A 12,339-nucleotide genomic window follows, 5' to 3' on the forward strand; every position below is an offset into this window, starting at 1 on the left:
GACCACAGTAAAGCGCTGATAAATGGTCAACCTCGACGAACCTTGCTAGGTGAAATGAGTTGGACACAATAGGCCATAATGTAGGATCCCATTTATATCAAAAGTCCCCAAAGGCAAGTACATGGGGAAGAACACAAAATGGTGACTGCCGGGACCTGAGAGAGGGAGACAGGAACTAACTGCTCAATGAGTCTGTGGTTTCTCTCTGAGAACGAGGAATGTGTTCTGGAATTATGGATGAAAGTCACACATTATAAATATTTAAGATAAAACCACTAAGTAGTATGCTTTAAAATGATTACAACAGGGACCTTTATGCCATGTGACTATTCAATCTCAGTTAAAAATACGTGAGGTGGGGCTGGAGGGATGGTTCAGGGGTTAGAGTACTGGTTGCTCTTCCAGAAGATCTGGGTTCAGTTCCCAGCACCCACGTGGCAGCAGGCAGCAGTCTGGAACTCCGATGCCAGGGGCTCTAACTCCCCCTTCTGGCTTCCTAGGGCACTGCAACCATGTGGTGCACAGACGCAACATGTAGGCAAACACTAACACACATAAAATAAAAATAAAGGAATTTTTTTAAATAAATAAAGAAAAGAAAATACATAGGGGACAGCAAGATGACTCAGTAGGTAAAGGCCCTTGCTAACAAGATTGATGATCTGAGTTCAATGCTAGAGAACCACACAGTAAGAGAGAATTGATTTCCAAAAGCTGCCCTATGACTTCCACACAAACATTCTATCACACACACACAACACACACACACCCTAAATAAGTGTAAAACCATACTATGTAGGCTGGGGGGGTACACTTTATCCTATCAGGAGTTTAATCTACAGCACTGAAAACCTAATATAAGGAAGTAAAAAATAAAAACATTAAGATAAGAGATACCAGAAAAATTAAGGAAAGTGAAAGAGAGGCCAAGGCCCTGAAGGTAATGGTGCGGGAGAATTGTCTGTATTCTGTCAATCATGTTTTAAATAAACGCTGATTGGCCAGGCAGGAGGTGTAGGTGGGAAAACTAGACAGGAAGTGGAAATGATGCAAGGAGAGCAGGAGAATTCTAGGGAGGAGGACGCTGATTCCTCCCACTCCTGCCCAGGCCACCGAAGCAGCAGGATGTGAGCTGCCCCACTGAAAAAGGTACTGAGCCACATGACTAAAATAGATCAGATAAATGGGTTAATCAAGATGTAAGAGTTAGCTAAAGTAGTCTGACCTAATGGGCCAATCAGCATTATAACTTATTGAGTCCTCTATGGTTGATTTTCATTGGGGCTAAACAGGCTGAGGGAACCGGGCAGGACAGAAAACACAAACTAGCAGGCCCGGCCTTCTCATGTTACAAGCTGTAAGCTTGCAGACACCTCACTTCCCAGACGTATTCTAAAGAGACCTTCTATTATTCCAAGTCCCAGCCACTGGAAAAAAGAAGCAAAAAGTCTTCTACATCTCATGTCAATTTTTTAAAAAGTATTCTTATTAAAGAAACCCCTTATCATTTTGAGGACTCTGTGCTTGGTGGCATGACCAAGCTTCATCACCAGCAAAGAAGTAAGATCTGGGAATTTCCCAAACTGAAGATTAGAAGAGCTCATTAAATGTCAAGCACAAGAAGAGAGAGAGAGGGAGAGAGGAAGAGAGAGAGAGAGAGAGAAATAATTAATGTAAAAAAAAATTGCCAAAGCCTCACTCACCCTCATAAAACTGCAGGACAGCAAAATAAAAAAAGAAAAATCCTTAAAGTCCCCAGATATAAACACTGGGTCAGAATAAAGAATTAGGGCAACACTTGTAGACAGAGGATGGAGGCCCAAGATCGTTTCGAACTGGGAATTCTAAGTGCTCCATCACATGTAACGTTAACTACACTGTTTTGAGATATCCATATTCTCAACATTACTTTCCTGCCTCTGTGCACCCTTTCTCGGGGGAACTGTGGCCTTTTGTGTTACTTGTATTCACCTGGGGTGGGCGCCCGCGGCACAGCATGAACGTGGAAGTTAGAGAGCTGCTTCCCAAAGCCATTTCTCGCCTTCCACTATGTGGATCCCAGGTGTCAAACTCAGCCACTATGCTGAGCCCTGGTGCCTTCATCAGCTCTGCTAACTCGCTTGATCTAGTCAAATTGACTTTTAATTTTTCAGAGAGAGTGAAATCAGAGAGAGTGGTTATGCAGGAACCAGGGGCACGTGAGGAAACGGGCAAGGGAACCAGGACCCTGGTGCTGCAGACCTCCAGGGCGGACAGAGAGCTCAGGAAGCAAAGCGACCAGGAAACACCAAAGACCAAATTACCCAAGGCACCGTGAGAAAGAAAGGGATGCTGGGAAGAGTGCAAGCCTGCTCTGATGTCACTTCATCACAGAGCTCCACCTTCATCACCTATTTGATGCTCTAGTTTGGCTGTGCATCTAGAACCCCTACCCTCTAGCATGTGTCTATCCTCCTCCAGCACCGTATTTTACCATCTCCTACCTGAAATATCGGGGGAGCATCTTTGTCCAGTTTGTTCCCTAATATACCCCCAGCAAGAAAAATGGTGCTAGGCACTCAAAAAAAACATCCATTCAATTAGTGAATCGGTAGGGGGTATACAAACAAGCAAATAAAAGCTGGACAATCTTTAACTGTAAAAAAAAAGTATTTTGTTGGAAAAAAGAAGAAATATCAAAATTAATGACTTGATCTGGGGTGGTGGGGGCTCACATCTGTAATTCCAACACTCAGGAGGCGGAGGCAGGAGGACCATATAGTGTTTGAGACTAGCCTGCCTCGGGTAAAGGCATTTACCACCAAGTTTGCCAAGCTGAGTTCAGGCCTGTGCCAACATGGTGGAAAGAGAAAACAGTCGTTTAAGTTCCTTCTGCCCTCCACACGTACACTGTGCCAGCATGCATAAGCGTACACGCACACATCATAAACAAAATGTATTTAAAAAAAACATATTAAGCCAGGCATGGCAGCAACACACCTGCAATCCCAGCACTGGAGAGGCAGAGGCAGAATCAGGAAGCTCATTCCCAGCTCACTACCAGCCTGGTTTATATAACAAGATCCTGTCTCAAACGAACAATCGAAAAAGCACAACGAAGCTCAAAATAATTACTTGCAGTCAGAATGATGATACTAAATAATAATCAAATGCTAAAACTGTATTGGGAGGACGGAGGGGAAATCTGAAAGTATCATAAAGAAGGCTAGCTCATGCACAAAGCCCTGGGCCCAGTCCTGCATACTTAAGAAATGAGAAAAGCCTATACACATCAGCATAAAAATATAAAAGCAAACACCAAAACAATAGCTAAAGGAGGTTCAAGTGGCTGCCTCTGGGGAATTAAAGGCAGAAGGATCAGTGAAGGGACGGCTGGTTTGCTCTTTGGTTAACTATTTCAAATACATGTGAACTGAGTAAGCCATCTGTCTTCCGACCAGGAGAGGGAATTCAAACCAGAAATGTTTCCTTTGTCTTACTCGGAAAACATCAAAGGTCACAGCACGTTCTGTGTCAGCTTACAAGTGAAGGTGGACTTCTCTCCTAGCTGATGCCATCAAGAGCACTTGAGAAGCATCATCCTCCAGATGAATCACGTCCGGACCACATGACTACAAAAGCCGCTCCTGAAGCTGCCTTGTTTCAATCCTGGCTCTGTTACAATTCGGCTCACGTGAGTCTTTAGACAAGCTCCTTCCTTTCCTAGAACTCTAGATCGTGCACACTCCTGTGCCATGACGATCAAGTAAATCTTTGATAAACTGAAAGAGTGGGTCTAAAAACAAAGGATCAAAAACAAACAAACAAACAAACAAACTAAAAAGCAAACCAAGGGCTGGCCGAACAGCGCCGCACAAAAGCACTGTCTCCAGCTCTTTCAGGAGGACCGTGAGTTTGGGTGGTTCACAAATGCCTATAACACTAGATCCCGAGGGAGCCAAGGCCTCTCGCCTTCTGAGACACATTCACACGCACATTATCACCCCGCACCACACCACATATACACAGTTAAAATTAAGGGGAAAACATCAACCTTAAAAAGAATGAACTGGCCAGGCAGTGGGGGCACATGCCTTTAAGTCCAGCACTGGGGGCGGGAATGCGGGGGAAGGGGGCAGCAGAGGCAAGCAGATCTCTATGAAGCCATCCTGGTCTAAAAGTTGAGTTCCAGTACAGTCAGAGCTGTTACACAGAGAAACCCTGTCTTGAAAAACCAAACCAAAATATCGTATAAGATATTAGCAATAACAGTAAACAAATTCTAGACACTGATAAGTGTAGTTGATCAGCTCTTGGAACATACTTCATCCCTTGTTCTTTCTTCAACATTTGCATAGGACACATGTGGGCTTTTTCATTTATTTTTGCTTTAGAAACAGTGTCTCCTGTATTCTGGGCTGGCCTCAAACTCACTATAACCTTGAACTTCAGATCTTCCTAACTCTACCCCACCATTCCCACCCCACCCCGTACCCTCAGTTCTGGGATCGCATGCATGAGCTACCCTGTAGCGCTGGCCTTGATCCAAGCTGGCCAAGCTCTCTACCAACTGAGCTACATCCTCAGTCCCTGGACAGGTTAAACAAGAACACAAACTCAGCAGAGCGAAGGGCAGGCAGGAGTAGGGAGAGGCACCGCAGTCACGGGGCTACTGGAAGTGGCGAGGGAGGTCAGTACAAAGAAACCTGATAGCAGGATTTACGGAGCCTGATGAGTCAACCAACATCGGGAACATGACTGCCAACACTAAGCAAGATCATAAGAACGCCATGGAAACCAAAGAAGTATCCGTGTAAGGGCAGCTGGGATGGGTGGGGAGGAGAGAAACAGCAACATCTGATCTCAGCCAGAGAAAGGAGGTTTCAGCCTGGGGAGATAACTTAGAAGTGAGAAAAGTCTTTGTTTCTGGGAGGGGGTTAACTGGAGAAACAGTAATAAGTAGAGTTTGGGGCTGGGGGATATGGTTCATGGGTACACCATTTGCACAGAATGAAGGAGGAGATAGGTTTAACTCCTAACACCACCAAAAGTGGTGGGTGATACTGTCCTGTCTTAAGCATGTAATTGTGTGTGTGTTTTCTTTTCCTGTTTATGAAAGACAAACGAAAAAGAGAGAGAGAGATTGAGAGGGAAGCAGGGAGGGAGGTATAGCTCAAGAGATCGCTCAGAGGGTAAGAGTGTTCACTTGTTCTGCAAGCATAGGACCTGAGTTCAAACTCTTAGCACCCATGCAAAAAGCCAAGGGTGACCATGCAAGCATCTGTAACCACAGCACTTGTGAGATAGAGACAGGAGGATTGCTGGGACTTGCCTGCCTGTCTACTTCCAGGTTTAGTAAGAGAAGGCACACTTAGGTTCTTACACACACCCCATCCTCACCCCACGATGAGCACACAGCACACTCACAAATATGAAGAGAAAAATATGAACAATGAATGAATACTGACTGAGTACCCCAAAATGCCTGGGACCAGAAGTATTTTTAATACAGATTATTTTTTGAATATCTGCATATACTAATGGGAAGTATTTCTGGCAATTGTTATTTTTGTTGGTTTGTTTGATTTTTCTTTTATAGGCAGGATCTCAGGTGGTCTAAGCCGGTCTCAAACACACTATGCAGAAGAAGCTGGTCTTGAATTGATCCTCTTGCCTCCACTCCCCTCAAATACTGGGGTACTCCACACCTGGCTCCATAATGAGCTAGCTCAACACAAAGTTCCATTGTTTCATACACACTTTTTAAAATAATTTATTCATTCTTATTTTGTGTGCATTGGTTTTTGCATGCATGTATGTCCGTGTAAGGATGCCAGATCTTGGAGTTGTAGACAGTTGTCAGCTGTCATGTGGGTGCTGGGAATTGAACCTGGGTCCTCTGGAAGAGCAGTCAGTGCTCTTAACCACTGAGCTATCTCTCCAGCCCTCAGACACACTCTTGAGATTTAAAAGAGAAATGTTCCCCATAGCCTGGAGCATTTGAACACTTGGCCCCTAGTTAGTGGCTGTTTGGGGAGCTTTAGGTGGTACAGCATTGCTAGAGAAACCGTGTCACTTGGGAGCGGAGTTTGAAATTAAAAGCTTCCCAGTCACTTCAGTTCCCTCTTTATGCTTCCTGTTTGGGTTTGAAGAAGTGAGCTCTCAGCTTCCTGTTCCTGCAGCCCTGTCTGCAGCTTGCCCCTGTGCCTCCCTGCCATAATGGACTCTTATCCCTCTGGAACCATATGCCCAAAGAAACTCTTTCTTCTAGAAGTAGTATTCGTCATGAGGTTTTATCCCAGCAACAGCAAAGAAATACACACACCTTTCTACACACAGCCTGAAGGTGACTTTAATACAGTATTTTTCAGTGTGCCTGAATATTGATCTCAGTCAATTATATAAGGTTGGGTATAGTACTTTCTACATACATCATGTCAGTGTTCAAAACCTTGGATTCTGGAGTATCTCAGACTCCACTGTTTAGGAATAGCAATGTCCAACCTACACACAAAGGTACGGAGCAGAAGATGAGACTGAAAAAGTCTTTGGAACCAAGTTATGGAAGGCTGTGAAAGCTGACCAGATAACAGACTCTATTCTGTGAGAGAAACGATCCCTGTCCTGCTCAGGTGGATGAAGATGGGAGGGCATGACTGAGACAAGGAGACCATGTAGTTAGTGTCCATCTCACAGAGCCAGGAGAAAGTCCCTGAGGCCATCAGGAAATCGGGGAAGTTAGAAGCTGCAGTCCCCAGTGTCCGGCACTGCCGACAGCAGTTTACTTCACCTCTGGGAGGACACTGCTTTCTCGAGAGTGAGGAGAGAGCCCTGAGTAAGAAATTACTTGCCCGTTCCTTCTGATCGAGATGCACGTGTTCTCCGGTGCCCGAGTCTGGCTGCCGGGACAAGCACACAGCCTACCCAGAACATACAGTGAAAGTAGGCGGTACCCAGAGAATCCTCAGGATGCCCCCGACTTTAAAACCCAGGAAACGGCAGCATTAGCGCAAGCTAAGGACACAGTCGCCAACAGGAAAACAAATGCTTTGGCTGACATGAACTGACAGAGGCCTTGCCAGTACCTCGGGTTACAAATGATGCCAGACAGCAACTCCCCGACTCTCCCAGTCTACTTTAACTTGATTTTAATCGAAAGATAGAGTGTATAGCTGAAGGGGGGAAATAAACCCAAAGTCTTCTCCTCAGCAGGGAGTCAGTACTTGACTTCTACAGAAAACAGTGAACTAATTAACCCATTCAATTAGAGGCAATTACTTGGCAATGTCAGGAAGCCTGTTGCCCGAACAGACAGAACCAATGAGACTTCTGAATGGAAACTAGAAGCTACCCAGGGTTGCTTAAAATGCTAAAACAAATTAGGTCTTAGACTAATAGAGAAGAGCTGGCACCACAGACATAGGAGATAGGAGGCTGTAGGGGTGGTTCTGTGGTGGGAGGGCCACACCTGGGGCAAACTCAGCTCAAGCCCCCACACCATTGCACCCCTGCACCACACACACACACACACACACACACACACACACACACAGAGAGAGAGATTGAGAAAGAGAGAGAGAGAGAGAATAGAAAAGATAATATCAGAATTGAAATTAAAAATATTAAGGGTCTTATTGAGGTCTTCTCTTTGTGCTAATTAAAATATTTTGAATATTTGCATTAAAAATGGCAAGAGATTTAAAATGATATTTTGAGGGCTCAGCGGTTAAGGACGTGTGCTGCTCAGCTGGGTGGTGGTGGCACACACCCTTGGTCCCAGCACGAGGCAGAGGCAGGTGGATCTCTGTGAGTTCGAGGCCAGCCTAGATTCTAGAACAGCCAGGACTACACGGGGAAACCCTGTCTCAAAAAACAAAACAAAACTAATTCATTAAATATTATATTTAAAAATATTAAAAATAAAGCTTGGAGTCTCCCAAAATAACATTTAATATCCTAAGTAATTTAATAGTTTTACACATTTGTTTTTCATTTTTGTTCTTATAATTTCAAAGGGTAACCTAAAATGACTTGACATAAAATTGCCGAATAATATCCTTCCGCCAAATAACTTTATAGTTAATCACTTGACATTTTAAAGATGTTCCTCAAGCAGTTGTAAATCCCTCCTGGGCACGAAGTCAAGGACACATGAAAGACGTCACCCAGAAGAAGCTCACAGAAGCTGACAAGAAATAAGTGATCTGGTTTCTAGATTAAACGTTTTCAACCCAACACAAGGATTCGGAACGCAAACATGCACACGGCGTTTGGCATTTCCAGAGACACGTACATTTACACGAAGTATAGTTCACGTGTGCTTAGGAACACCTTGGCGGTCTGAGGCTTGAGAAACAAAATAGAGCTTATGAGAGCCTGGCGTCCTCATATACATCATCAAAATCACATATTAAAATCAGCAAGTTTCATATTCAAAAGCATGTTGCAATTATGCTGAGTTGTCTGCTGCCTGAGGGAAGAAGACGGTGCCACCTTGAAGCAGTTGGCCTTTCGAAGCCAAATGATGAATACATCAAGGCCTCCCCTGACTGGCGTAAACTGGAGAGGAGAAACTCCCTTGCAATTTACTAACATTAACCTTAGCCGCCCTTTCAAATACAGGACACTCACCTTACAAGCTAACTGTGTTAATTATAGCTTACAAAGCACTCACGGATCTCTGAGTTTCTACTAAGGGGCGGGGGGATCTTAACAGGAACAAATTTTGTAAAATGTCTAAAAACGATAAAATGTGATCTGTTTGAGTGATGCCAGTTAAAAAAACAGATTCATTGATGACTTAGATTCAAATGTGTGTGTGTGTGTGTGTGTGTGTGTGTGTGTGTGTGTGCATACATTTTATTTATCTGTTTGTTTCAGCACTGGGCATGGAAACTCATGCCCATAATCCAAACACTCAAGAAGGTTGATGCACACAGCCTGCCACAAGTTCGAGACCAACCTGTGCTGACTAGCAAACTCCAGGTCAGTGTAGGGTACAAACAAAAATCAGATAGATAAGTAAATAAATTGCAAAAAATGAACATTGAGCTTTTGGGTCCGGAAAGGTGGCTCAGCAGTTAGGAGCACTTACTGCCCTTCCAGAGTGTGTGTGTGTGTATGTGTGTGTGTGTGTGTGTGTGTGTGTGTGTGTAATTAAACACACATATATAATATATTGTATATAATATATACATATAATTAAAAATAAATATAATTTTTTAAAATTGTGATGTATTACAAGTAGTTTTTTATTGTTTTGTTTTTTTTGTTTCTTTGAGACAAGGTTTCACTGTGTAGCTCAGGCTATCCTGGAACTTACTATGTAGATCAGGCTATCTTTGAACTCAGAAATTATATAATGTAACAAGATCAAACTTTTTTTTTTGAGTGGGCATACCAAAACTGAAGTCATATATCTAGAAAAACTTCTTTTTAAGCCAAACAGTCTGTGGAAATCAAATTTTCGTCAAAAGCCCATGCTGGGTACTATGCCTGAGAGTTGACATCTAAACAGACAGGTCTCAGTGCTGATAAGTAAGGCACACAATCGTTAGGAGGATGAACAGTAAAACCAGAGTCAGTAAACCCCAACCCAGTAACTTAGTGGGGAATTTTAGCAGAAAAAAAATAAAAATAAATAAATAAAGCAACTCAATTGGGCACGGTGGCAACTGTTGGTGTAGCCCAGGAATCAGCCTGGGCAACACCCGTGACTCCATCTCTAAATGAGCAAATATCTCTGTTTCTTCTCTGACAAGTAGTTACAAGCAAAATAGCTGGCCCGCTGCTGCGGTAAAAGGAGACTTTCAATACAAAAGTATTTGGAAATGGGAAAACACAAGTGTTGAAGCCACCGCTCAGAAACAGGAAAGGGGAGGGGCACAGTGCCCTCCTACCGACTTTCCTGCTTTTACCCAAACACGAAGGAGGCAAAGAAGGTGTTGTTCTTCTTAGGGTTCACCTCTCTCCAAACTGAGGTTGCCCGGGGTCGGCTCGCCAGCAGATCACCTGTGACTGCTCTAAACGGCGTCTCTGCATAACCAATACGCGGCTGTAATAGGAGTCAAAACAAGCAGTCTCTCCATGACCGTTGTGTTTGATATGACCCAATATTTTAAATTTTAACGTCCTTCCAATTTCACTGACTCCAGAGATGGCGTCCCTGAGTTTGGTAACAAGAGATATCACCTAGAGCGCTTCCCATGTGGAAAAATGAGGTATGGGGACAATAACAGAGGACATTGTGTACCAGGGCGAGAGCTGAGAGCGTGAAGCTAATCCTCTCACTGTCCACTACTGCTGCTCATGCTTCCCACCGCAGCCAAATTTAGTCAGGAATGCATGCCCTTTCGCTGCACACGCCGTCTGCATGAGGAGCAGAGGCCATAGCACACCTGACACCCGAAACTTGTACGACCGTAGGATATAGGAGCAACCTTATTTTGATACAGTGAGTCAACCGGGAAGAAAGCCTATTCTATCATAAATGTCTCAAGGGGAAAGAAAGAATTTTCTGCACATACGTGAAGCAGCGTGTGATGTCTCCCGTCTGTAAACCTCACTCTCAGAAGACTAAGTCAAGAGGATTAAGAATTTGACTACAGAGTAAGTTCCAGACAAACCAGATCTACACAACAATCTCTTGTCTCAAAAATGAACGAAGAAGCCAAATTGACTTTTTAACTTTAAGAACTTCACTAAGACATAGAAACACTTTAAAATAAGTTAGTGAGTAATATAAAATTTTCCAAGATTACTAAAATCATGTGTTTTAAAGAAAAGTAGTTCCATCCACTTAATTTTGTTTATTTATTTATATTTTACTTTTATATAGCGTATGCCTCGGGTGGATGCAGGAACAGAACTGAAGTCACTAGGCCTGCCAGGAAGCGTCCTTATCCACTACACCAACTCACCAGCCCAGTTTTAGGCCTTTTGAGGCAAGGCCTTGCTAGGTTCAAGGTTCAGTCTGGTCTCAAACCTGTGGTGCCAATGCTGCTTCAGCCTCCTCAGGACAAGAATTTCGGGTGTGAGCCACCATAGCAGGTTTTTAGGGTGTTGGGGGCCAAAGCCAGTATCGTGTGCTTTGCAGGGCAAGTACTCTTCCGACTGAATTACATCCCCAGCCCCGTATATCTGGGTTTAATATAAATATTAAATTTACATATAGAACCTTCAGATCCCTCAGGAACAAAATCTATTCGATTTTTGCAAACAAATTCTTCAGAATCCTCGCTTCCATAAACGCTAGTGCTTGTTTTTTCTTTCTACTTCGTATATGTTTTAAAAAATAGAAAAAAAATATTTCAAAATTGGACTTGCAAGATGGTTCACTGGGTAAAGGAGCTTACCACCTAATGACACAAGGCTAATGGCCTGAGTTCAAACCCCAGAACCCATGTGGAGATGGAAGGGGAGAAGCCACAACACAGTAATAAATTAAATTAATTTTTAAAAAGATTGTAAAACTTAAAATGCCAATGTTTTCTCTGTCCATTATAGCTAGTCCTACTCTGAGCTAGGACAATGCAGTTTGTAATGGATTCCAAAATCAATTTCTCTTCAAAAGGATCAGAAACCTTGAAAATCAAAAAAAAAAAAATGACCTCAGAGAATCCAACAACTGGAACCAGGAAGCTTCCCAGGGGAGATTAAGCTGAATAATTCATTTGTATTGTTCTTTAAATAAATACTTCAGTCTCTTGTTCTAAGTAACCATGGAACACACAAGGAGCATGTATGTTCATAAGCCTGGACAAAGTGTATCTCTGATAATCAAGGTACAGTTCCTAGGGAGATAACACACCTTGATGTTGTTAAAATTTTATTGAAAACCAACATGCTGCCACGGAACAAGAAAGCCTTTTATCCTGAGCGGGCAGATGTTGATAAGATCAGAGAGAGAGAGATCAACCAGATGCAATGAATGAATCTAGCCTGCATCTCGTTAGTTTTTAAAATATGTGTTTGGGGTTTGTTGAAGTTGTTGTTTGGGGGTTTTGTTTATTTGGTTTTTTTTTTTTGTGTGTGTGTGTGTGTGTGTGTATCTGTATGTCTGTGCTCACACATGTGCCCAAAGGGGACAAAGACACCAGATCCCCAGTAACTAGAGTGACAGATGGTTGTGAGCCACCTAACAGGTGCTGGGAACCAAACTGAGGTCCCCTGCAACACTGACAAGTGCTCTCAATCACTGACCTATCACTCTAGGCCCACAAAAAGATGCTTTTGGAGCAGAAAATAAGAGTGATTCTGAACGTACTAACAGTTTATAATTAAACTATTATTGCCTTCCTCGTCCCAACTAAGCAACGGACAGTTCAGAAGGAAACAGCAGCTGCCTGTCACAGCCACAGC

At 43.3% G+C, this 12,339-nt stretch overlaps 1 protein-coding gene across 1 annotated transcript in view; it reads right to left on the reverse strand.

Moving 5' to 3' along the window:
* Window positions 1–12,339, reverse strand: part of Slc25a12 (solute carrier family 25 member 12) — a 79,787-nt gene that overhangs the window by 55,992 nt on the left and 11,456 nt on the right. The gene's annotated exons all lie outside the window — the stretch shown is intronic.

The sequence above is a fragment of the Myodes glareolus genome, chromosome 21 (assembly GCF_982192425.1).
Source record: "Myodes glareolus chromosome 21, mMyoGla1.1, whole genome shotgun sequence".
Lineage (NCBI taxonomy): Eukaryota > Metazoa > Chordata > Mammalia > Rodentia > Cricetidae > Myodes > Myodes glareolus.